The 25550-nt window shown below is 41.3% G+C and overlaps 1 long non-coding RNA gene across 1 annotated transcript in view; it reads right to left on the bottom strand.

Annotated features, from left to right (window-relative positions):
* Nucleotides 1-24281, bottom strand: part of LOC116570745 — a 190196-nt gene extending 165915 nt beyond the window's left edge. Inside the window, exon 1 of the long non-coding RNA XR_004277543.1 lies at nucleotides 24181-24281. This is a non-coding gene — a long non-coding RNA (uncharacterized LOC116570745). The remainder of the gene's footprint in view (nucleotides 1-24180) is intronic.
* Between the last annotated feature and the right edge of the window lie 1269 nt (nucleotides 24282-25550).

The raw sequence follows: 25550 nt of genomic DNA, 5'->3' as shown, positions 1-25550 counted from the left end.
GCTTCAAGCTCTCTTTGCTTCAACAAACACTTGGGAGAAAGTGCACTATGTAAAACATAAATGGGAGCTTGCTCTCTTAGACAGGAGGGAGGGCTGTGTGGCTATGTCCACCAATGCCACGTCCACAGGACTTGTGCCTTCCCAGCCCCTCTGGAGGGGCCTTCGAGGAATTCCTACAAACATCCTTACAAGAGAATGCAGAGCCCTGGTTCTCCATTTACACAAAATAATTCATTCACTGATTCACCAAACAAGTATTTATCAACTACCTTCTCCATTCCAGGACATGAAATGTGGATAACATGTCTCATTTGTACCCTGAAAAGAATTTGTAGGCTAGTGGAGAGTGAGATGTGCAGATAAATAATTGACATTCCAGTGTGAGGGCTACGATTATAGGGCCAGGACACACAGACAAGGGGGAAGTAGTAAAAATGCTGGTTTGGGGGACACCTGGGTGGCTCAGTTGGTTAAGCAGCTGCCTTCGGCTCGGGTCATGATCCCAGCGTCCTGGGATCGAGTCCCACATCGGGCTCCTTGCTCCACGGGGAGCCTGCTTCTCCCTCAGCCTCTGCCTTCCACTCTGTCTACCTGTGCTCGCTCTCGCTCGCTCTCTGACAAATAAATCTAAAAATAAATAAATAAATAAAAAATAAAAATAACAATAAAAATGCTGGTTTGGGGTGGAGGGAGAAGGGGCAAATGAGCAAGGCCTCGAAGGAAGATGAAGAGATTTTTTAGAAATTTGAGGAGAGGAAGAACATTCCAGGCAGAGGGAATAGTATGGGCAAAGGCACAAAAATGGGAAACCAGGGAGCACATTCAGGAAACTGCAATTATGACACCCAAACAAGAGAATGAAGCATCAGGAAAGAAAAGTAGCAGACAAGCCAGAGGTAGGCTAGGGACAGGCAGTGGAGAGGCTGTCACATCAGGTAAGAAGCTGAGTCTACAGCCAGCTTGTTACAGTGCCTTATTACAGAATCAAAATGTTTCTGTATCAGTTGGAATGGGCCCCGGTTGCCATCCTCCACTCTGGACACACTGTCCCCACGCTGGGACTTTTAGACCTCCTCACAAGTCAGCAGCTAAAGCATAATGTCTGGGACCAGGATCCCACACACTCTTCTCCAGTTCTACACTTAGGGGCATTTTGATGCCGTATCATTGTTCAAAATGTTCAGTATCGGGGCACCTGGATGGTTTAGTTGGTTCATGGTCTGCCTTCAGCTCAGGTCATGATCTCGGGGTCCTGGGATTGAGCCTCACATGGGCTCCTTGATCAGCAGGGATTTTGCTTCTCTGCCTCCCCCACCAACTTGTGCTCTCTCTCTCACTCTCCCCTACAAATTTAAAAAAAAAACAAAAAAACAAAAAAAACAAACCTTTAAAATATTCAGTATCACTCCTGCTAACACTTTAAGACTTTTTCCATAGGCAAAGGGGAACCACTGAAGAATTTCAAGCAAAAATGCCAATGAACAGAATGACATTGTTTAAAAAAAGATCCAAAGTAAACCCCTTCCCCCAACCCCCCTAAATGAAGCTTCTCTCCATGGAGACATTTAAGCAGACACATGTTCTCCAGCTTGTAGGCTGAACAGTTTCAAGGCTGCTGATCCTAAGGATGACTGCATGAAGGGTTTTCATTTTCATTTCCTTTATGAGACTAGTGCATTGTCCAACACTGTAGAAATGCCTGGGTAAGTCTTCCTCTCACATCTTTAAGAGAGAGAGGAAGAAGGTGGAAGAGCCGGCTAAGGGCCGGCGTCTGAATGACAACCCCCATCTCATAAGCTATAGAAGCAAACTTTGGGTTGATGTTCCTTCCGTGCTGGTGTGGCAGGTAACCTCTGAGCAGGTAACCCCTGGCAGCAGCCTTTCCCCCCAGGGCTCGCCACACTGTTGCCCTTTCTTCATCAGAGACAGCTGCAAGACTGAAGCCAGGTGCTGACTTAACATTTCAGGAGCCGTGAAGGCGAACCGGCAGGAGCCACCAAGGGGAAGGAAAGAACTTCAAGGTCACCCAGCAAAACAGCTAAGTGCTGGAGGATCAGAATCCACATTTCAGCTCTAAATCTCACCACTCAAGTTGTATCTTTTTCCAACTGCCCTATGTTTCACTTAAATTCAATCATTTCCAAAAGACACTGTGAAAAATAAGAACTCGGGTTTTTCTTTAAAAAAAAAAAAAAAGAAAGAAAGAAAATTTGCATTTCTTGGTCAATCACATAACCCTAGTCTTGAATTTCCCCCCGCTCATTTTTTCTCATCTTTCAATTACCTGCTGATCTACTACTGTGCAAGCATTTTTCTCCTCATTTACTGAGGATACCACTTTCTTTTTTCTTCTTTTTTTTTCCTCCTAATGTTCACCTAATTAACAGTCAAGCAGCTTTTCATACAAAATCTCAAGCTTTAACATTTTCCTTTTGATTAGAAGTTTAAAGAAAGAGCTGTTAAGTTTCAAAATCTCTTTTTCCAAGAGTTTTATCCACTCAACCACCAGACCATCCATCCTGAATTAGGCCAGCATTGAGTAGCGGCTGTAAAACTCCCAGAGACCAGGAGACCTGTAGTCCCTGAGATGATCACTGGATGTTTTGGGGGTGGGGTCTTTGAAGGCCAGGCTGTGGCCATCTGAGCTTGATCACAGGTAACACACTAGAACCATCTTCAGAAAAAGCTCTATTCATTTAATATCTGTTTATTGTTCTGTCCTTGAGAGTTAGAAGCCATGTTTTCAAATTTTCATTCATTCAATCAATAATCGTTTATTGAGCACCTGTAGTTGCTGGGCACTAAATGAGGTGCTGGGATATTACGGCGAGCAGAAAAAGATGTGCCCCTCCATGGTACGGAGTATACAGCCTATCACAGGAGATCTTTACCTTGGTTACAAAACCACTCAGGGAGTTTTGACAATCCACAGTGCACAGAAAACCCGAGACCAATCAAATCAAAATCTCTGAAGGTGAGGTCCATGCATGAATATTTTATAAAAGTCTCCATGTGATTCCAAAGTGTAGTTAAAGTTGACAACAGTCAATCATACAAATAGGTGCAAAACTGCAGTATGATTAAAGACGTAAAGAACTAGTCACACTTTGCGAGGGCCTCAATGCACATTTATATGTGCAACTGGGATCTGCTAAGCACTTGCTGCCCTTGTCAAGACGCTACAAGGGTAACAGAACTATGGGCCATAAGCCGAAAAAACACCGGCCATCCTGGTCCTCATTCATGGTCATGAGTCATACCTGTGCACTGAGAACAAGGGGATTTCTGGTCATTCTGCTCCAGTGAGTGACCCAACACAATTCATAGCAGATAAGCACCTTGGCCATAGGGCACAAGGAAAACCAAGAGCCTGACCGTCCTAAACACTGGCAGGATAGCTGAGCAATCCCACCTGCTTGAAATTAAATGCTTTTGCGACCCTCTGGAGTAGAGGAAAGCAGTCAAATAGTCTGGACTGGCAATAGATGACCAGGGGGAGGAAATAGGAAACCAGAGCCACTAGGTCTGTTCGCAGATTTAAAAAGGAAAATAAATTCTGGAAGGCTCTGAGCAAGATTGTCTCAGATTTGCTAAGAGATATGTGTAGAGTCCATACCTAATGAGTTTCCTTAAATAAACAAACAGCATTCTAGCTTTACAAAAGCTTCTAGATGGAGAACTTATTTAAAGATAAGAGAAGTGGTGATTCAGCCCCATTGCTGCAGCCCAGATGGGCCTCCCAGATTTGAACGCCCTCCTGCTCCTACTTGTTTGAAACAGCATCCCACAAGAGGATGCAATTTTTTTCTTATTTCATTTTGTGATTTTTTTTTATCCCTGTATCAGATAGAACAATGCCTAAGAAAGCTCTTATTTGCTCACGATATTCTTCTCTCTGTTTTTTGATCCTTAGTCTGTCTTCATATGGTAAACCTGACTTCCTACAGGTCACTACAGTGATCATCTAACTGTCACAAAGCCGATAACATTCAATATTAAAGATCAACGATACATGGATATATATGTATCTTTAATGGGAAACGATTTTTAAAAAATCCTTCGCTATCCAATTTTTAATTAGGCAATGATGATTTCCTATTTGGTTTTTTTAAAACATGCACTCAAAAATGCTTTAAGAAGCAAATGGGCTGAGAATTTGCCATCCTTCCTTAGATCCCAAGAAGAGAGTAGCTATGACTGTATTTGATTCCCAAGGGGAAGAGAGCTTCATTTTTAATAAGCATGGAAGATTTGGATTTAATTTAAACAGAGCACAAAATCCACACTGTGAACTTACTAGCTTTGTTCTGATGCCACATCATTTGTCCATCCTATGAAGGATTAGACTCTAAGTCCGATTTTCTACAAAGAACTGGCACAAAAGAGAACCCAGAAGCTTTGCATGATCATACTTCTAGGCAAGACTCTCCACTCACACAAATCTTTCTTAATACAAAATTTAATAAATACATGTAGAAAGGGGGTTAAAGGAAAATAAGATGCATCCATAAGGTTAAATACCCAAAGCTCATGCTGTAAGATTCTATAGTAAGAGGAGAACCTTTGATGCAGAGCTTCTTAGGAATTAGCCAAGTCCATAAGGAGAGTTTTCTCAGGCTAAGAAAGCCCTATCTGTTCTGATAAAGCACTGAGAGAATTCTCCTGCCACATCACTTAAAATGTCCCCATCATAAGCTCAGTGTTCAGTCTTGCCATCTTAAAACAACCCAACCCAATGCCATCCATTATAATATGTATTCAGCTAGACCATGAGCCAGATTATATCTTCCAAATTGGAGTTGTATGAACTATATGTGGTGCAGATAACATTCATCACAAACTCCAAGCAAATTTCCCAACCCTTAGGTTCTAACAGAGTTCTAGTCTAATATTTTAGGATTGTCTTTAAAAGCATTTGTTCCTGGAATACTACTCAGCCATCAAAAAAAAAAGAGAAAGAAATCTTGTCATTTGCAATGATGTGGATAGAACTAGAGGGTATTATGCAAATTGAAATAAGTCAGTCAGAGAAAGACAATTATTACATGATCTCCCTGATATGTGGAATTTAGGAAACGAAACAGACAATCATAGAGGGAGAGAGGAGAAAATAAAACAAGATGAAATCAGAGAGAGAGAAAAACCATAAGAGACTCTTAAGCATAGGAAACAGACTGAGGGTTGCTGGAGGGGAGGGAAGTAGAGGGACGGAGTACAGGGTGATGGACACTGATGAGCACTGGGTATTATATAAGACTGATGAGTCGCTGACATCTACCTCAGAAACCAATAATACATCATAACTAATAGAATCTAAATTAAAGAAATAAAAAAAAATAAAATTTGAAAAGGAAAAAAAGTCCATCTTTTTTTCTTCATTCCCTCCCATCTACTTCGTTTTGACAATCTGGGGACTTTTTTCCTCCCATAACCTATTACCAACAATAGTAAACAAAGGGGCACCTGGGTGGCTCAGTTGGTTAAGTGTCTGCCTTTGGCTCAGGTCATGATGTCAGGGTCCTGGGATTAATCCCTGCATCAGGCTCCCTGCTCAAAGGGGAGCCTATTTCTCCCTCTCCTCCCTGCTCATGTTCTCTCTCTCTCTCTGTCAAATAAATAAATAAAATCTTTTAAAAAAAAGCAATTTTTGTAGAGCAATCTACATCTTTCTTGTAGAGCAATATCTGACCAATAAATATGGCATTTTTTTTAAAACACAGGGCCTGATTAGGATTTCATAAAAAATGGTGTCTCCAAAGTAGAAAGAAACTATAAGAAAGCAAACTAATGTAATAGGACAAATGAGAGCTATTACAGTAAACACACAAACGTTAAAATGCAAATATTACACATAAAAATTTTCTGTTTTTCCTTCCTTTTTTTCCCTGAGGACATACACTTCCTAATGTTTCCTGTTTGTGGCATATCACCTAAACTTAAATCTAAAATTCTCCTTTCTTTTTACGTATCACAATTTCATTCAAACTCCTAGATCAACTTTCCCGAAGACCAATTTGTTCAAAAGACAAAGAGCTCACCAGTCACCCCAACATACACTGAAAAATCAAGTCATCGAAATGAGACTGGTTTAGTTTAGGATGCAGTGCCATGAAAACAAACATGACTTCAGCGTTCCCTATTCCCCCGTTGTTTTAATATTTGCCTTGCAAGAAAACAAACAAAAATAAATAAACTTTTAGTGAACTTAATTAAGCAAACCACTACCCTGGAAAATTCTGACTCAATGATACTTTCATAAACAATTGTCAGACTAAAACTCAAGCAAACTAATGTACCTTAAGACCAAAGTTGTCTTAATTAAATTTTAAAATAAATAAAAGCAAAATGACAGAGTGGGACTTTTCTAGAAGTTTGAAGTCAAATATGCCAAGCCTATTTATGTAAAGATACATGTGAAAAGTCTTAAAACTAAAAGAATCAAAAGAATTCCAGTCAGCATTTCTCAGGCAGAAGAGGTACCCATCACAGAAGCGATAACCCTCATCTCTTGGGATCACTGAGAATGCTGTCTTCTTCCAAGTAAATTCCACTTTACCAAATCCTAGGAGGGTCTTATACAGCAAAAGCAACCTACTATAAAGTGATTTTTCACTGAGACAGCTACTTTAGAAAGATGCTATAACACTGACCCTCAGCAAGGGAAGTCACTGAGTATAGATGAGGAAGCAGAAAACTTTCTTTTTTTGAGTAGAGTCAAGGTCTAGATATCTGAATGTCTTCAGATAATAATCAACATAGATTATATACTCTGAGCACTCTGGTCTTTTGAGAAATGGTAACTAAAAAAAAAATAACAAGAGAAAGAGAAAATAAATGTGCTTAGAATTTTATACATGGAAGCAAGAGTAGACAGAGGGTCTGAAGAAAAATAGTTTCTGCATGCTGGGCATTTTGTCCCATTGGCTAGATATCTTCCATTGGCCTCTCCAGGTTCATTGTTCACACTTTCACAGCCTGCTTAGTAACCTAGGAGGCTAACCCACATGGACAGCCTCAGTGGGCACCCTTGTTTTCTGGCTGGATTCGGCCAATGGAATTTAAGTTCAGGAGCTGGGGGGCAGAAGGAGAGTAGAAAATAAAATAATAAAGTAAGTAGGGACCAAGTCAGAAAGTGGGAAGAGCTGAGAACGATAAGGATAACCAGTCAGAAAGAGGAATGAAATACGATGCTGAGAGTCTCCATGGGGCAACCAAGCAAAGGATGAGAAACCCAGGAGGCGGACTTAGCTCTCCAAGGGAGGCAAGACCTAGACAGATAGAAGAACCACTCGATCCATGTTGTCCAAGGGGCAGGGCTTGGCATGTGAATTTGTGTGCCTCAATGCCATATGATAAGTCATATTCTCAAAGAATTTGGGTGAGGTATGCCTGTTTTCAACACAGGTTTTCATCGGCCTCTGAGAGCTGCTTTAGGCATGACCTAAGAAACCTTGTTACAGCCATAGTAGGAGAGAAGCGTTTCTCTATTTCCAGGTGCAAAGGGAACCCAAGGATAAATGTTTCAGGAATCCACTGCCATGCCACACTTCAAATATTTCATTTTAACATGATCTATTTAGAGAAGAGAGGAAAGAATTTGTAAGTCATTATGTCCAGAAATATTTAAATGCTTTAAGGCGAATGGAGATATAAATCTATACTGTACTCCCTTCCATTCACCCAAAACTGCTATTATTCAAAAGCATTCACCAAATTCTACTTTGTGAAAGGGAACATCTAGTGCAAAGGACTATTACATATTCCAAACATACCCCACCCCAGACTTGATGATAAGCAAGTGTGTTCCTCCCCAGATGTGCATATGAAGTCTAGCAAATAAGAACATAAAACAATGACAGGAAGAAAACAAACCAAAAGCTAAAATTATCAGTGGAGCGGATTAGCATATGTATAAGAGACACTTGTGCAGATGTAGGAGGCTTTCTTTAGAAAGTAAGTTCTCAGAGCAGTGATCATCACTCGTTTTTGGAGTTCTGACATCTTATCATCTCTTATTTGCTTTTTATGACCATCACCACCAACCTCCCCCTGCAAGTTCATTTTTAAATAAGAAGGACTAATCTTATTTTCAAGCTTTTGTTACTATTTTCACTCTCCTTGAAGACCATACCAGTGGACACAGTTATCAGTGGTTAAGAATCCAGAAGCTTCTGTTCTTTGCCTTGTTTCTTTCCTGAGAGAGAGATTTTAAAGTACCCACTATCTCGGCAAAAAGTATACACAAAAGTGGAGAAGGAAATGTTACTCCAAGAAAATTTCAGAGTCCAGACAGGACATTTTAAAATCAGCATGAAGGGAAGAGGACAGACACTGGCATGCTTTTCCACACACAGTCACATACCATTCCATTTAGGCAAATGCTATGAACACTGAAAATCAGTCTTCACAGAGGTTACCTCAGCGATCTACCTCAGCGCAAACGCCACCGTGCTAAGCCCTTTCCATAGACCTTACTGATTATTTGTGTGAACACAAAAGAAAAGCAGCCACATCCAGAACCTTTAGTTTGGCAACTGATTTTTTTTTCAAGATCTTATTCATCTATTTGACAGACAGAGATCACAAGCAGGCAGACAGGCAGGCAGAGAGAGGGGGAGAAACAGGCTCCCTGCTGAGCAGAGAGCCCAATGTGGGACTCAATCCCAGAACCCCAGGATCATGACCTGAGCAAAAGGCAGAGGCTTTAAGCCACTGAGCCACCCAAATGCCTCTTGGCAATTGACTTTAAGGTAAGGTTTAATTCTTCCTCTAAGACTGTGTTAGAAGTTCTCTGTACAAGCCAGAACGCAGCACAGGAGGCAAAGAAATTCAATGCTTCTGAGAGAAAGCCAGTCGTCTTAAGCAGGTTTCCTTGAATCAGAGTGGGAAGGAACTTGTTCTATTACACAGGAATAAGGCATCCATAAATATAACTCGAGACTACACACAACACTGTATTTCTTTCAAAGAATTTTAAATTCTCATTAATCTTCATGACCATTTTGCCAGATGTACAGCCACCAGATACTAACTACAATTACCTCACAAAGGTGCGGAGAAGAAATGTCAAGTCCTAGATCATGAATCAAGCAAAGCACCACCCATTGCCCTGATGGTCTCTCTCCGTGTTTTCTAGCAATTCCTTTCTCTCAGCGGCAGACAGATAGATTCTAAAGGAGCCAGGCAAGGGGATGGTTTCAGTACGAAACTGATGAAACCAGCTGGGGGATACACCCTGGAGCTAGAGTGGGAACACAAGAGGCCCATCTGTGCACACAGAAACCCATACATTGGCACGCCACAACTTAAAGACTGGGAAACAGGTGTCTACCCATCGCTAAAACAAGGTATCTGTTTGGTCCATTTTGGGGGGAGAACCCTCTGAGGAAGAAAAGACCCTTTGATTTGCCCGGTTGTTGGCACAAACTGGCTACCCAGTCTGGTCCAAATCACTGACTTTGTCATTCCAAATAAATGTAGATCAATTCTTGCTTTTATCTACAGAATTATTTGTGTAACCAACACTTCTGCTTCTGTTCTAGGGCGGTGGGGGTGGGGGGACATCCAAAACTTCAAATCCTTTAAAAATAAAGTTGGCGTTTTAGCCATAGGAAACACAAAAACAGGCAAGGCATTATAATATTATTGCGAAGCAAAGGCTTAATTTCCATTCAGAGGAAATGTCATCGCTGTGTGTCCTATTTCCGGTTGAAGGCTACATGGGTCTAGTCAAAATGATGCCACCAAGACAAACAGCAAGCAGAAGGGTGGGCCAAGAGATAGGGAAGGAAGCTCAAGCCAAACATAATGAAAAAGGGAATAACCTTACAGCTAAACAGTTTACTTTTCAAAGGCAGCACAAGGGCAAAATGCTTTGTGCAAAGAGAAAATTAGTTTCCAAAGTGTATGCATTCTACAAAGAGCCAAGTTAATTATTCAAAGCAGAGGCCCATGAATTCCCACAATTTAGTCATTCTATTCTGACACATTCAGGCCCAGCGAGCTGCTTCTTATCACTAAGACTTTGATAATTGGCTTAGACATATCAAATAAACTTTCTGGAGAATTCAGTCGTAAGCAGGTATGACATCCTAATAGGGGTTTTATTAGGCCTTTCTCTGTGCAGTAATGTATTAGCAATCACTGTGACATTTTCTGCTCTGGGGGGTTTTGGCCTTGCTCATTTTTTACACTTGCTAGAAAATAAATTTATTCACGGTAGAGATCTAATCCAATACACTACTCTGTTTACCCTGGTTTCTAAAGGAACAGGCCTCTCAGAATTAATGAAAAGTGACATATACATCATAGAAGAAAATGCACTATCTTCAGCCAGGCATAACTGAAGAGCAAGAATCCCTTCTGATTCTACAAACCTGGGAAATCAGTCAGTCCGGCTTTAGTGTCCCTTTCCCTGTTCACACTTTGGCCTCCCATTTCATCCAGCAAAACAAAACAAAACACATAACCAATAGCAGGGGTAAATTAAATTTCTCCTTTAAGCAGCCATTGTAGTTTAAAAAAAAAATTTTCCTGAGAAAATGTCTATTGGATATTATCTGGAATGAGGCAATTTGCTCCTTTGCATTTAATATTCCTGATAACAACAACAACAAAAACTGAAGTCTTAGCACTTAGTATATTTACATACTGAAAGTGAAGTTATTATTTGGGTGGAGATCAGTGTGCAATAAAAATGCGAGCCTACCTAGCAGCAATGGCCACAGTTGCCAAACTGTGGAAAGAACCAAGATGCCGTTCAATGAACAAATAGATAAAGAAGATATGGTCCATACATGCAATGGAGTATTATGCCTCCATTAGAAAGGATGATTAACCGGGGCACCTGGGTGGCTCAGTGGGTTAAGCCTCTGCCTTCGGCTCAGGTCATGGTCTCAGGGTCCTGGGATCGAACCCCACATCGGGCTCTCTGCTCAGTGGGGAGCCTGCTTCCTCCCCTTTCTCTCTGCCTGCCTCTCTGCCTACTTGTGATCTGTCAAATAAATATATAAAAATCTTTAAAAAAAAAAAAAAAGAAAGAAAGAAAGAAAGAAAGAAAGGATGATTACCCAACTTTTGGATCAACATGGACCAGACTGGAAGAGATTATGCTGAGTGAAGTAAATCAAGCAGAGAGAGTCAATTAACATATGGCTTCACTTACTTGTGCAGCATAAGGAATAACATGGAGAACAATGGGAAAGGGAGAGGAGAAGTGAGTTGGGGGAAATTAGACGGGGAGATGAACCATGAGACTGTGGACTCTGAGAAACAGACTGAGGGTTTTGGAGGGAGGGGGTGTTGGATGATCCTGGTGGTAGGTATTAAGGAGGGCACATATTGCATGGAGCACTGGGTGTGGTACATAAACAATGAATTTTGGAACATTGAAAAAAATAAAATAAAATAAAACTTAAAAAAAAAAATGGGAGGCTACGTGCCAGGAAGGGATGAGCAGGCAGAAGAATGGAAGGTAACATTCAGCTTCTTTCTACACTCTTTCATTCTCTTCATTTGTATGAGAACATTCCTAATGGAAAGACACATAAAGCACCATCAAGTAGTCGTAGAGTGAAGAACATGATGAGATAATACTACATACTTTTATCACATAGCAAAGAAGTATCAACAAGGGTCATCTATGTGAAATCCCTGCACTCTAATGCTAAATGTTTTACCACCAACTTCCCACTTTCCCCATTAATGAGGACAAAGTTGATAAGGAAAATTGATAAGGACATAGGAACTCTTAAGTAACTCAATTTAATCACTGGTCTTCTTTCTCCTCCTTATCAGGCCTTATTGGCCTGACATATGTTCCAATTCAGAAACACTGGCAAGATCTAGTGATGGCTCATTCACTTAAGTATCTGCTTTCAACTCCAGTCATAATCTCAGTGTGCTGGGATCAAGCCCCACATAAGGCTCCCTGCCCTGCAGGGAGTCTGCTTCTCCCTCTGTCTCTGCCCCTCCCTTACTCATGTTCTCTATCAGCCTCTCTCAAATAAATACAATCTTTTCTTTTTTTTTTTTTTTAAAGAAACATGATGCTTTGTTCAATGTGAAAATTCAAGTATTTCTGTGAAATATACAACATTAAAGTCTGGTTAGTGGGGCACCTGGGTGGCTCAGTGGGTTAAGCCTCTGCCTTCGGCTCAGGTCATGATCTCAGGGTCCTGGGATCAAGCCCCGCATCGGGCTCTCTGCTCAGTGGGGAGCCTGCCTTCCCCCTCTCTCTCTGCCTGCCTCTCTGCCTACTTGTGATTTCTGTCTGTCAAATAAATTAAAAAAGAAAAAATTTTTAAGTCTGGTTAGTTATTTGTGTCTTCATTCCCACTATCCAGACCCCTCCCCATTCCAAAAGCCTGACTCAGTAGGCCTAGAGGAAGACCCAAAAAGTGTTTTGTTTTGTTTTTTTAAACAAACTTTCTAAATGATTCTGCATACACTGAAGTTTGAGAACTACCTCCTTGGTAGGAATGAGTTGTGGAGCTTTCACGTGAACAGGCTTTGAGGAAAGGAGGTGAACTGAAGTCAACTGATGACTTGCCATGCATCAGGAACTGCTCTGGGCAATAAATATATGCTGTGTGATTTCATCTTTCCTCTTCCTGAAGAGGATTTTATTACATTTTACAGATAAGAAACGTAATCACAAAAAAAAAAAAAAAATCATAGCCAACCAATGATTACATGGCCAGGAAGGCTAGCACGAGAATCCATATCTTTAGTAACAGAAGCAATGGTTATAATATTCATAGGCTTTCAGAGATGAAAAGAATGGTGATGATGTCATCTTACTGAAGATCTATTCCTAGCTAGACACTGTTAGGCATTTTCCATATAAGGTCTTATTAATTCTTGCAACTACCCTTTGAGATGAATAATAAGAATTTCATTTTATATATGATGAAATAATCTTAAAGAAGTTCTAACTTGTCAAAGTATGCATAGCCATACGGTGTATATACCATGTATAAGTGGAGCAGGTGAATTTTGAATCCAAAACTTGTGTTCATTCCCACAGACACCACCATAGGAGTTCTTAGCATCTGAGAGGTAAAAAATGGTATCTGTGGTAGTCAGAATAATCCCCAACCCCAAGATGTCTACATACCTACTCTTCAGACCTGACAATATGTTAGGTGTCATGGCAAAGATCAACTAAAGCTGCAAGTGAAATTGAGGTTGCCAATCATATGACCTTGAGACCCATCCAATGAACCTCATGGAATCACAAGGATCATTAGTGGAAGAGGGAAGCAGAAAAAAAGAGCCAGAGAGAGGCCAGCATGAGAAGAATGCTCTCTCATGTTACTGGCTTTGAAGATGGCCGCAAGTCAAGGAATGTATCCTCTAGAAGCTAGAGAAGAGAAGGAAATCCATTCTTCTCTAGAGCCTCCAGAAGGAATGCGGCCCAGTGGATATCATGATGTTAGCCCAGTGCGACTCATTTTGGATTTCTGACTTCCAGAACCGTAAGATAATAAATTTATGTTGTTTTAAGCTGCTAGATTTGTGGTGATTTGTTACACTGGCCAACCAAAGCAGAATCCCTTCACATTAGACAAAGAGTTCAGACTTGCTTCATAATTATACTAGGGTTGTGCCAGATTTAACTGTGTGACTGGTCATCATTCATAGCAGAACGAGGGTCATTCCTTCCCTTCCCTTTTCTTTACAGAACCTCAGTTGAGGATGGCTCTCAGGCAGCTGGGTGCTTCAGGAGAGGGGGCCACTCCCAAGGCTCAGAGAATGCCTCGATTAATCTGAGGTAATTTTATCAGTTCTCTTTCTCTTATCAGTTAATGGCTTAGAAGATGGAATTCAACACAAGCCTGGACATGAGTCAGGACAAAACTCTGAAAGGGGTTGCTGGAGAAGTTTTCCATATTCTTTAAAAGGTCCTTAAAGAAGGACTCTTTCTCTTATGACCTCTGGATACTGTTCTGTGTTTAACTTGATTGTAGAAAACTGGCACATATAAGCAGAAAAGATACACAGCGTAAGTTAACACACTGAGAGTAACTGAGTAGGAAAAAGAAAGATCTGGGTCTTTGATGATGTCATAGAGTCACTGAATTAGCCAACTCTGGACATGCCTAATTCTAAACTTTTTTATCAGATAATAAATGGCTTATTGTTTAAGTCATTTGAGTTTGGATTCTCTATTACTTACAATAGAAAGCAACCCAAATGACATAACAGAAAATAAATTAATCACCAGTCTTTGTGTTAATTACTGTATGTGGTTTGGTCCTTTTCTGTCCCAGTGACTCCCAAGTTGTTCCCAATGAATGGCAGCATTACAGGTAACCTTCTTAAAAGATCAGTGGTGGTAGGATTATTCAGTTCCTGGGTTAAAGATACCTCTCTAGGATTTCTTACCCTTAAGAAATCTGACCCTTAGATTCATTCCTTAATTATGGAAGCACAACTTCATTGCAGCCAATGTCTATTAGAAGTAAGAAGGAGATCTGGGTGCCATTAGATAACATTTAATCAAGGAACCAAGAATAGCCAACTCTTACCCACCTTTCTATTAGGTGTTGAGGTTATGTGTGCTCAAGCACCAATGACAAATAAAATGCAATGTCATACTCCTTTATTCATCAGGCTTGGACCCCAACCGCCAAAATACAACTCTTTGATAAACTCAGTAGGAACCCCTTGGCTTGGGTACAGAAGCCTAGAGCCAATCTTCAAAGTTGAATCTTTTTTTTTCAAGATTTTATTTATTTTTTTGAGAGAGAGACAGTGAGAGACAACATGAGCGAGGAGATGGTCAGAGGGAGACGCAGACTCCCCATGGAGCTGGGAGCCCGAGGCGGGACTCGATCCTGGGACTCCAGGATCATGACCTGAGCTGAAGGCAGTCGCTTAACCAACTGAGCCACCCAGGCGCCCTCAAAGTTGAATCTTACCTCCAGCCTGCCATTGCGGGGGCAGGGGGAGAATGAGTTCAGTGTTCCTGAGTACACACAAGTGGGAGAAAAGAGGTGAATATTGGGTGTCTTGGGCTTCTGCCAGCAGGGGGGTAGCTAAGCCATCTTGCCCTGATGCCAAATAGGAGATGAAACCAGAAGAGAGTCACACCTATGTGTTTGATCTAAAGAGGTCCACTGGCCTCATCTGTACATGAAATCAGAACAATAAGATCAGCAACTCCTCTTCCAAAGGAAAGGCCAAGCAAATGCCAAATGGGATCTGGGAGAACATAAGTAAATTTCCTTCTCAGAAAGCCTCAGTATCTAGTCTTTCATCACCTAAGGCTTTCCTTTTATAAGGTAGTCAATATTGCACTGCTCTTAACACTTAATGCCAGCTTCATTCATAACTGACTCTTACTTTCCCCTGTGCTTGAGCCTTCTCTTATGAATTAGTGTGTGTGTGTGTGTGTGTGTGTGTGTACATTTTTTTTTTAAGAGAGAGCATGCGAGCACAGGCACGTGAGCAGGGGTATGGAGGGAGGGGCAGAGGGAGAGAAAGAGAATCCCAAGCAGGCTCTTACACCTGCTGCAGAGCCCAACACAGGGCTCAATTTCACAACCCTGAAACCATGACCCGAGCTGAAATCGAGTCAGACGCTTAACTGACTAAGCCACCCAGGTGCCCCAAATTATTATATTTATAAGCATTTCTTTCCCATGGCTCTGCTAAGAAATGAAAATTATAATCACAACCCAATCTAGACAACATGTGGAATAATAACGCAGTTTAAAATCCTTACCAGAGTGCTCCCTCATTATACACAGATGGTGTCTATGTGGTGGTTAACATAGTCGTGGGATCAAACAGCTGGTCTTACTGATTTTTTGGCAAAAATTCACTTGAGGGGATTTGGCGGGAACTTTCTGGCCTCCACAAATTCAGCTACCCCAGAGTTCACCAGTGCGCAGTCTGAGCTCTATCCTAATCCACAAAAGAGGCCAAGAAAATTCTGTGCTCCCATGGACATCCACTCTCCTCCCTCAGATCTTATCAGCCAGGTCAGGCTCTTTCGCCAATGTCCACGAAAGCTCCTTTTCTCCTTTCCAGTTTTCATTACAGTCTTTTCATAGGTGAACAGCCAAAATGAACATTCACCACCTTGGCATGCCCGTCCTTCCTCAGTCTTGTTCTAACTTACTTTCTAGAGTTAGATCCTATTTCTGAAGACTCTGCTCCAGCAAAGTGATTTTTCTTAACATAGCCTACTATTTCCCACGAACAGCTTCTGTGTTCTCACTTCCACACTTTTCCTCACTCCATTCCTTGTAATGCCTAGCACACTAGCAATGGAAACATCCTTGCAGATGACTCACTCCAAATGATTCATTTTCATCTGCGAAAACTTAGTTCCAGAATTACTGGAACCAGAGAACATAGTGTATCAGTCAGCCTTTGCTTTTTAACAAACCACCCAAAACTTAGCAAATAATGACTTGGTATTTTTTATGATTATGTGTGTTGGTGGGCAGCTCATCTGATGATTATTGCCTAGGTGCATCATTCAACTGCAGAGTCAGCTGGACTAGAAGGTCTAAGAAGACCTCACATCCGTATGGAAGTTAGCATTGCATGGGCAGGGGTGTCCTGGTCTCTAATGGCTCATCTTTCTGCAGGCTTCCTTCTACGGTGGTCTCAGGGCAGTGGTCCGTGAAGATGAAAGATCGAAGCTACCAGGATTCTTGTGACCTAGATGGGCATCATACACTATTACTCCCACTACACTTTACTGACCAAAGCAATTAACAAAGCCAGCCCAAACTCAAGGATGTGGAGGAATAGACCCCAGCTCTGGATGAGAAGAGCAGCAAAGTCAAATTGCAAAGCGGAATACAAACTAGGGTGGGAGAAATCATGGCCATTAAACAATCTTTCACACGAAACAAGGGAAGGACCAGCTGTCTGGCTGCAATGATACAGAGTTCCTGGAATTCTGGGCAAAGACTCCTTAGAAAGCTTCTACCTAGGGCAGAATGGAATGAGTGGAATGGGATCCAGGGCCTGATACAGATAAGGATATCAAGAAGCAGCCAACCAGATCATAACAAAACTGCCCTGCCATTGCTGAATATGGTTCTAGCATCCTTTGAAAGAGAAAGCCACAAGATACACTATTATTGAGGGAAGGGCAGGGAGTTAGCTCTACAGACAGCTCCAACCATGCGGGCGGTCTGAGTAGGAGCAGCCCCCATGCTCCTGAGACTGGTCGTCTGCTTTAGACGCCTCCAAACTCAACTGTCAACATGCCAAGAGTTGATTAGTACCCTAGAGCCTGGACCACGCTAATCAAACCCGTGAGTGGCTCTTGTGTAAAGAAGATTGCCCTAATCTGCGAAGATAAAGAGTCCATTAGAGGGTTCGGCTGCTTGAGTTCCTGCTGTAAAGCAACACAAAGATCCAACTCCTATTTAAAAAATGACCGAGTAACAATAGGATTCCAGTCAGGGGAGCCATGGGGTGGAATGAAAAGATGGGCTGGCTTTAAACGGCATCCCTGCCAACTACAAGCTCTAGGACCTTTGGCAACCCCTGTCTTTTCAAGAAAAGTTCTCTTTCTCCAGCCCTCAGTTTCCCCTCTGTAAAATAAGTATACTTATACCTAGAAATGTTACTATAAAAATCAGGAAAGTTCCTAGGACATAGCAGTGTACAATAAATGTAATTATTTAAAATAATTATAAAGTACTCAATATTATTCTAAATCATTACTAAATATGTACTTTATTTCACATAACACCAAGATGTAATTGCTCTGTCAAACAGTGGGAACATCTTGTCCCTGGGACTCTCATAGGACTTTGTTAACATGTTTAGAGAAATCTAGATCAATATTTAAAACTTTGCATGAGTGTCACTAACTCTGTCCAACCTTCCTGGGAATCTCCTATGTTTCTATTCTCCTACGACGACATATCTGCTTGTAAAAGGCTTGGAAGCAGAGGCAGCAATGTACTAGAAGTGTAAATCAGTTTCATAATTTTCCATGACCTGTATAAAATGTATTCACCGAGGTGTAAGAAACAATTCAGCTAATCTCCCAAGGATGAAGATGTCACTAATGAGGTTTTATTGTATAAAGCTATAACCACACTCTTAATAACAACCACATTGGAGGCAATTTGCCCATCTTAACACTAACACATTGCAATTAAGAATTTAGATTAATTTCCCACCATGATTCCAGAGAAGGAGGACGGATGCTCTGTCAAATAAAATGGCAGTGTAAAGCCAGGGTGAGGTGGAAAAATACATAATTCTCTTTAAAATAAAAAAGACTTGTCTAAAATAACATTTCAAGTACAGTTACTTTATTTGCTCCATTTTTTCTAAAATAATTCATTAGATAATGTGCCATCCTTTCTTTATCCTCTTACCACAGCTCCCCTCACGCATATTCTTGCTGAAATAGCAGACCACTCCAATCATTTGGATGATCACTTCAGCTGTTCATCTTACCACTAGCTAACAGAAAATGTGGTCTTCTTCAGTCTGCATTTACCCACTCAAGCGGATACCTTCAACAAGGAGAGGGCATATACAACTGTACGTCTTTCTTTCGGAACACTTCCCATAATTCTCAAAATATTGATCATAAATGAGCCTTGTTCTGAGACATACTGGAAAGTCCTCTGCTCAGAGATTAACCAAGACCAGTAACACACAATGAGGAAAAACTCACCAGCCAGCAAAACTCACCAGGTCACAGAATCAAAAATGAAGGGATTTCCTGATGACTCACAGACCTGTACCCCTGGGGCAAATACTACATTACATGTTAAAAAAAAAAGAAAAAGAAGGGATTTTGTTCCCTTCAGACTCACATCCCTAACAAGAGGCCCTTGGCTTAGTCTGCTGAGGCTGCCGTAACAAAATACCACAACTGGGTGACTTAACCAGAAAATTATTTTCTTACAATTCTGGAGGATGAAGTCCAAGATCAGGGTGCCTGCAGGGTCAGGTTCTGACGAGGGTTCTCTTCCTGGCTTATAGATGGCAAAATGCTGTGCTCTCCCTTCTTGCTGGGTCTAATAATGCCAACAACCCTATCAGATTAGGGCCCCACTTTATTACCTGATTTAAACTTCATTACCTCTTTAAAAACCCTATCTCCAAACATAGTCAAATTTGAGGTGAAGGCTCCAACATGAGTTTAGGCGGGCGAGGGAGAACACAATTCAGGCCATAGCAGGCTCAATAAATATTTAAGGAAGTAACTGACAAGCAATTCAAGGTATGAGCAAAGGCATAAAAGCATGGAATAATGCAACAGCAAATAATCCTGTTTAACTGGCAAATAGGCTACTTAAGGGAAATAGTGAAAGGTATGATTGGAAGGCTAGGTTGAGACCAGATGAAGCACCTTGAGTATAATGAAAAGCACTTTTACTTTACCCCATAGATAACAAAGTTTTGAGCAGATAAGCCAAGAGTAATGCTCCATTTTAGAAAAAGTATCATGGCAAAAGTTTAGAGAATGACTTTGCAAGGTGGAGATCAAAGGAAAGAAGACTGATTAAACATCATTGCAGTGGTCCAGTAAGGAATTAGTTAGTGATTGGTCTTTACAAAACGTTGCATCTAAGATGGGTATGGAAGATTCTTCTCTCCTTGGCAGATGAGGAAAAAGAGCCTCTGCCTCCAAAAGGCTCAGTCTCCACATTAAGAGACTAAATCATGATCATGTGGATCAGATTATAGAACAATGATGCCTAGCTCCCAGTCCAATCTCTTCATATAAATATTTCCCAACTCAAGAGTAAAATAGGTAATTTACATATGGTTTCCATGTCTCCTGGAAGGCAATCTTTGCTCTTTTCCAATAAACCCAGAAGTCTGTAAAAGAACAAATCGACTTGGTTTTCTAGGAAAAAGGGAAGATGGAGCTAAATTCTACATTGTCAGAAACCAGACAGGAAGTGTCCCACAATGGTTAAGAGTGTGGTTTCCAGCAGGCAGCTGGGTCCAAATCCTGGCTAAGCCTTGTGCTAGTATGATTCCATAAGTCTCATTCTTCTTGTCTGTAAGATGGGAGAGTTTTAGAACATACAATGAGATAATCCATGAAAAGTGATGGCTGCACAGCAAATATCCAGTAAATACAAGCCATAGTAATTAAATGTGTTCTTCTATCTGATAGTCTCAACTATATATCAAATAGGAAAATATATTTTAATTGTTTAAGCAGCACAAATTTGTTGAGCAGAGTTCCTGATGATCTCTAGAATCAATGTGTCTCATAACTGGAAAAGTCACATGTCACCAGGGAGAGGGAAGGAGGCTTACTTTAAACAATGAAAAAGGAAAATGTTACTCGGAGCATTTTGGCCTAATTTCAAATATAGAGTTAAAGAAGGAAAGAAAATTCTGTCTCTCCAAAAAACAAAAATGAAGCAAACAAAAAAACTGATCATATACTTTATCTACTAGAAGGTTAAGCTTATAGATTCAGTTTTTCAGTGGTATACATTTATGCTAATTCATGAAGGTACATTCTGTTGATTACAAATGAAATGATTTTGCTTGGCAGTCAAGTGCAGGAAGACAAATATCAAATCTCAGTAGCTACACTTCCAGCTGTTTCGCAAACAGAGATAAAAGATAATCCCTGACTAAATAGCATCACTTTCAAGATAAAAATCAACTTTCAAGTGCACTGTATCGAATAGGGGAAGCCAGGTTTACTCTAAAAGTTTCCAATAATTGGGGTTGAATAATATTTATCAGAAGAACTTGTGTACTGTGTTGAAATTGACAGGAGTGGTGCTTTTTGGCACAGTGGGATGCTAATATCTGTAATTAAGGAAAAGCTTAAAGAGCATCTGCAAAGTGAGTGCTTAGTTTGACAAAACTCTCTACAAGTAAATTTACTGCACTTCATTATTTGTTTCCAACCAAAGGCACATTAAAAAAAAAAATGCAAAGGTCATGTGGCATCACGTCACTTCATAAAGCCCCACTACCATTTTTGGAGTTATTGATATCATCACCATCACTTTCCCATTTCCTCCCCCCCAACAACCTCACTTCCAAGGTCAGTTCTACTCCCACTTCACCATCTCCCCCACCCACAACCTTTACTACTACTTCAACCACTGCAAACACCAACAGCTCTACCACCAATGAGAACGGTTCGACCACTAATGTTGCCAACTCCACCACCACCACCATCATCCCTGTATCCATCTCCATCCATGTTTCCCTCACCATCATTACCAACCCTCACATACTGACCAGCACACCATGTCCATGGTGCCTTCCAAATCCCCACACTTCTGCCATCTCCATCACCGTCACCACCATAGATCTTTGCCAACCTCTAGTTGTACAATAAGCTACAGACTCTTGTGATCTCCCCTTCCTTCAAGCCAAATTGTCTAACTGAGACAAGTGGGAGTATTATAATCTAGTCATTAAGCACTTAACAAACTTATATTCCTATGGTGATCCCAAACTCCTGCAGAATTGCTCACAATTTAGGTAGAGAATAATGTGCAAATAAGCAGGACATTTTTATTTATCTAGCCACTTCAGTACTGTCTTTTGATATTGTGGATTTTTTTTTAATGTGGCTAGCATTTTTTTAAATTCACTCATCCCTCACTGTCACTCTACAATACATCCCTGAGAGTGAGGTTCAGCAAGAGTACATGGTCCAAGTCAAGCACAAAACTAGTTTACACATTTGGTAATATTTTTAATAACAGCAGAAAGTTTAATTCCGCAGTCCAAAGAGTCACATTGAAATCATGATGTCAAAAATATCTGGGATGAATAGGCTTACATTGCAATGCCCATGTGGAAAGGTTTGATTTGACTAATATTTCTCAGGTCAGTCACCACACTCATGGGTTATAGCCAAATATACTCTAACTTAAAGAATCAATAACAACTCAATGTGTTGCATTATAAAAAGGTATTATCTGGTTTAGGAAAATGGGGGGAAAGTTTTGGGTCACTCTAAAGAACAATGAGACTGCTATTGTTCATTAAATTTCCCTATTTCCAGTCTACTCCCTACCTCTTTTTGTTTTGTATCTTCAGCAAGTTGAAACCTGCTGTTTGCAGGAGCTGGGCTTTCTAGCCAACTAGGTTCTAACTGGGTACAGCCAATAGGAGACAGTGGAAAGGGAAGCTGAGCTCTCTCTTCCTACTGCTTCACACCTTCGTCTCTGCTTTTGTCTCCTTCCACTATCACAGCTAAAGCCAGGCAGCTTTAGTAGTTACTTGACTAACCACAATACTATTTCCTTCCCTTGTCCTTTGGGTGCTTTGATTGGCAATTAATTACCCATTGTTGCTAGCCTTGGGTGCCTCAACTTTGCTAAAGCTGAAAGTAAGCACTGCATTAGGGCTCCTTCATTTGAGTCATCTAGGCTGAATTCTATCTCCTGATAGCAAGCTGATTAAAACAGCAATGAAGAGGGGCGCCTGAGTGGCTCAGTGGGTTAAGCCTCTGCCTTCAGCTCATGTCATGATCTCAGGGTCCTAGGATGGAGCCCCCGCATCGGGCTCTCTGCTCAGCAGGGAGCCTGCTTCCTCCACCCCCCTCTCTGTCTGCCTCTCTTCCTACTTGTGATCTCTGTCTGTCCAATAAATAAATAAAGTCTTTAAAAAAAAAAAAAACAATGAAGAGAAGGAGATATGATCCTTACGCTGCTCTTAAAATCACCTTGAGGAGAGGTCATCACCAAAATCTAGTATATGGATAAAACAGCTCAGGAGTCTGCTTAAAATTAGCATTAAGGAAAATGGTCAGGCAAGATATTTTTTCCCAGATAGATCTTTCTCTCCACTTTCAGCTCCACCCCCTGGCTCTGAACTTACGGAAGACAGATAATCGGAAACATTACATTCTAATGTACTCACCTCAAGCTATGAGGAAAAGAGGCCGAAATTCTGGGTAGGATTCTTTCTAGGCAGAGAATAGTATATAATTAGAATATCCTTAAGATATTCCCAAACCTCAAAGCATCTTAGTGGCTTAAGCATCCGACTCTTGATTTCAGCTCAGGTCATGATCTCAGGATCATGGAATCGAGCCCCCCACTGAGCCCTGCGTTCAGTGGGGAATCTGCCTGAGACTCTCTCCCTCTCCCCCTGCAAACTCCCTCCCTACCATTCATGCACACACTCTCTCTCTCTAAAATAAATAAATCTTAAAAAAAAAAAAAAAGAATAAATGAAAGATGTTTCCAAACCTCTTGAGAACCTAAGTATGACATAGAATATACAGAGGAGGGAGTCTCCATAATATTAATACTCTCTTACATTTTTACAGTACTACAGTTCCCAAATGCTTTTACATTCTTCATATTATTTGACTTGAATATTGCATAATTAGAGAATCAAACTCGTAACAGTCTGAAGAAGGTAAACATAGAGGATTGAGAGAACACTGAAAACTAGCTATCCTGTAAAGAGTAAATAACATTTGGAGAGTAGGTATTCAGGTATACAGGGCAATCTCACCTAATGGAATTGTCCCGATTCTTGTAAAAAAAAAAAAATTGACCATAAAGCAATTTTCTTTTAATCAAAACCTATTTTTTCATTGACTTCCATGACAAAACCAAAGATTTGTTCCGCACAGGAAACACTTTAGCCCTAAGTCCAAATAAAAATCACACTTCACAATGCAACAAACTCCTCTCAAGTCAATTAAGTAAAGTAAAAGCTATAGTTTCCTGACAGAACAATAATCACATTCAAAATAATTCAAAAAATACGAATAAAGGCTCTGAAGCAACCTTCTCTTAAGGACAGATCCAGAGAGGCAAAAATCATCCACAGAGGCTTTCAGAGAAAGCGCCTGTGATGTTGTGACGTAGAGTAAGAAATATTGGGTCTTCTTCCCATTCCCAGCATAGTTACTAAAGCCTTTAGCTGTCTCTGTTGGAGGAGGTCAGCCGGAGGCCGTGACCGGGCGTCGACCCCCACCGGTGAGCCCCAGGCTATGGAGGCCTTGCCCGGCGCGTCGCCCGCCCTGTTCCCGCAGCGGGGCCACTTTCAAGGACACAGCCCGGAGAGAGCACTGCCTTGTTGAGCTCAGTACCTGTGGCCCAAACCAGCTGGGTCCTCACTGTAAACCTGGAAGCCTCTGGCAAGCAGGTGTGAGAACATCCTCGCCCCGCGCAGCCCCAGACGCCCCGTGAACTCCCGGGCTTTTGAGAACCCCTACCTCCCTCCACCTACCTGGAGCGGTTGCCTTTTCCTCGGTCTCCCCTTGCCCAACCCTCCCGCCCCCCACCCCAAGCCAGTGCCTGCCAGTACCGGGCCAGGGTGCAAACCAGCAAAATCCTAAAGGGTAAGGGGAACACAGGTGAGAGGGAGCGGTGTTTGTTATTCATAACAAGCCCCTTTCAACCACAACTAAGTTTCTGTTAATGAGGTGACTTTGGGGAAACCCCTCCCCGGGGGCGAGGTAGGGGGCGCTAGTTACCAGGGAACCAGCCTGGTGATTGGAGAGTTCGACCTTTCAGCCCCGCCCCCATGCCCCTTCCTCCCTCCTTGTAGGGCGGAGTTTGAAGGACCCTGGGGAGGTGCCGCTCAAAACTTGCTACACGGTGTAAACCACAGGAGGAAATAATAATAATTTAAGATTAAAAAAAAACAGAAACAAAACTTTTTACACTGCCCTCTGGCATTTCATTCCTGGGGACTTCCTCCTTTGGCTTCAATACTTACTTCTTCCGGAGTTTTCTTTTAAACTGGAAATATCCTTCAAAAGGAAACGTGTTATACCTTTGAAGCCATGTTCTCCAAATGGTAATCTTTGGGCCATCTACAGAATCAAAATCACCACGGACGCTTATAAAAAATGTACATTCTCTCCCCCACCCTAGACCTTCCGAATCAGTATCCCAGAGACTGGTCTGGGAGTCTGAATCTTAACAAGCTCCGAGGGGCATGTTAACATTTGAAAACCACTACTTGGTGTGAATAAGGTTATCAAACCCTTTGCCTCAGCACTGTTCCAGAAGGGGGGGGGGGGCGGGGAATATTACCCTATCCTGTGCATATTTTGTACTCTGGGTGCACAAGTGTTCCTTATTCTCTGAGATGCTAGAGCCCTAGGAGGATACAATCACAATATCCTCCAGCTGTAGAGGCTTGCGGTTAGTAAAGCGTGTTTTTATGGACTCTCTTTTTTAATCTTCACAGCGGTCCCGTAAGGATTACTTTTATACCAATTTCTTATATAAAAAAATGGATTTTCAGAGAAATTAAGTCTCTTTCTCAAGGTTACACAGAGCTGAGATTCAACGGTAGATTTTCTAATGCTAATTCTCATGTTTTGAGTCTGACTTGTAGCCCTTGAAAAGTTAAATAGCCCTTAAAAGAAAGAAAGAAAAAAAAGAGGGTAAATGGGACTTAGATTGAAATCTCAAATAATCAAAAGATGAGAGCCCAGAATGGGATTAAAAAATTCTTATGTTGGACATTTACAATTCAAAGTAAATTGCCCTGACTCTCCATAGCCCGGTCGGACTGTAATACCACAAAAACACTTGACTCTAATCAAAGGCCAACAGAACACTGGTTGTTCTCAGTCATTTGATTTT

Source organism: Mustela erminea, chromosome 12 (assembly GCF_009829155.1).
Source record: "Mustela erminea isolate mMusErm1 chromosome 12, mMusErm1.Pri, whole genome shotgun sequence".
NCBI lineage: Eukaryota > Metazoa > Chordata > Mammalia > Carnivora > Mustelidae > Mustela > Mustela erminea.
Note: the sequence above shows the minus strand (reverse complement) of the source record. Positions and strands in the feature narration are given on the sequence as shown.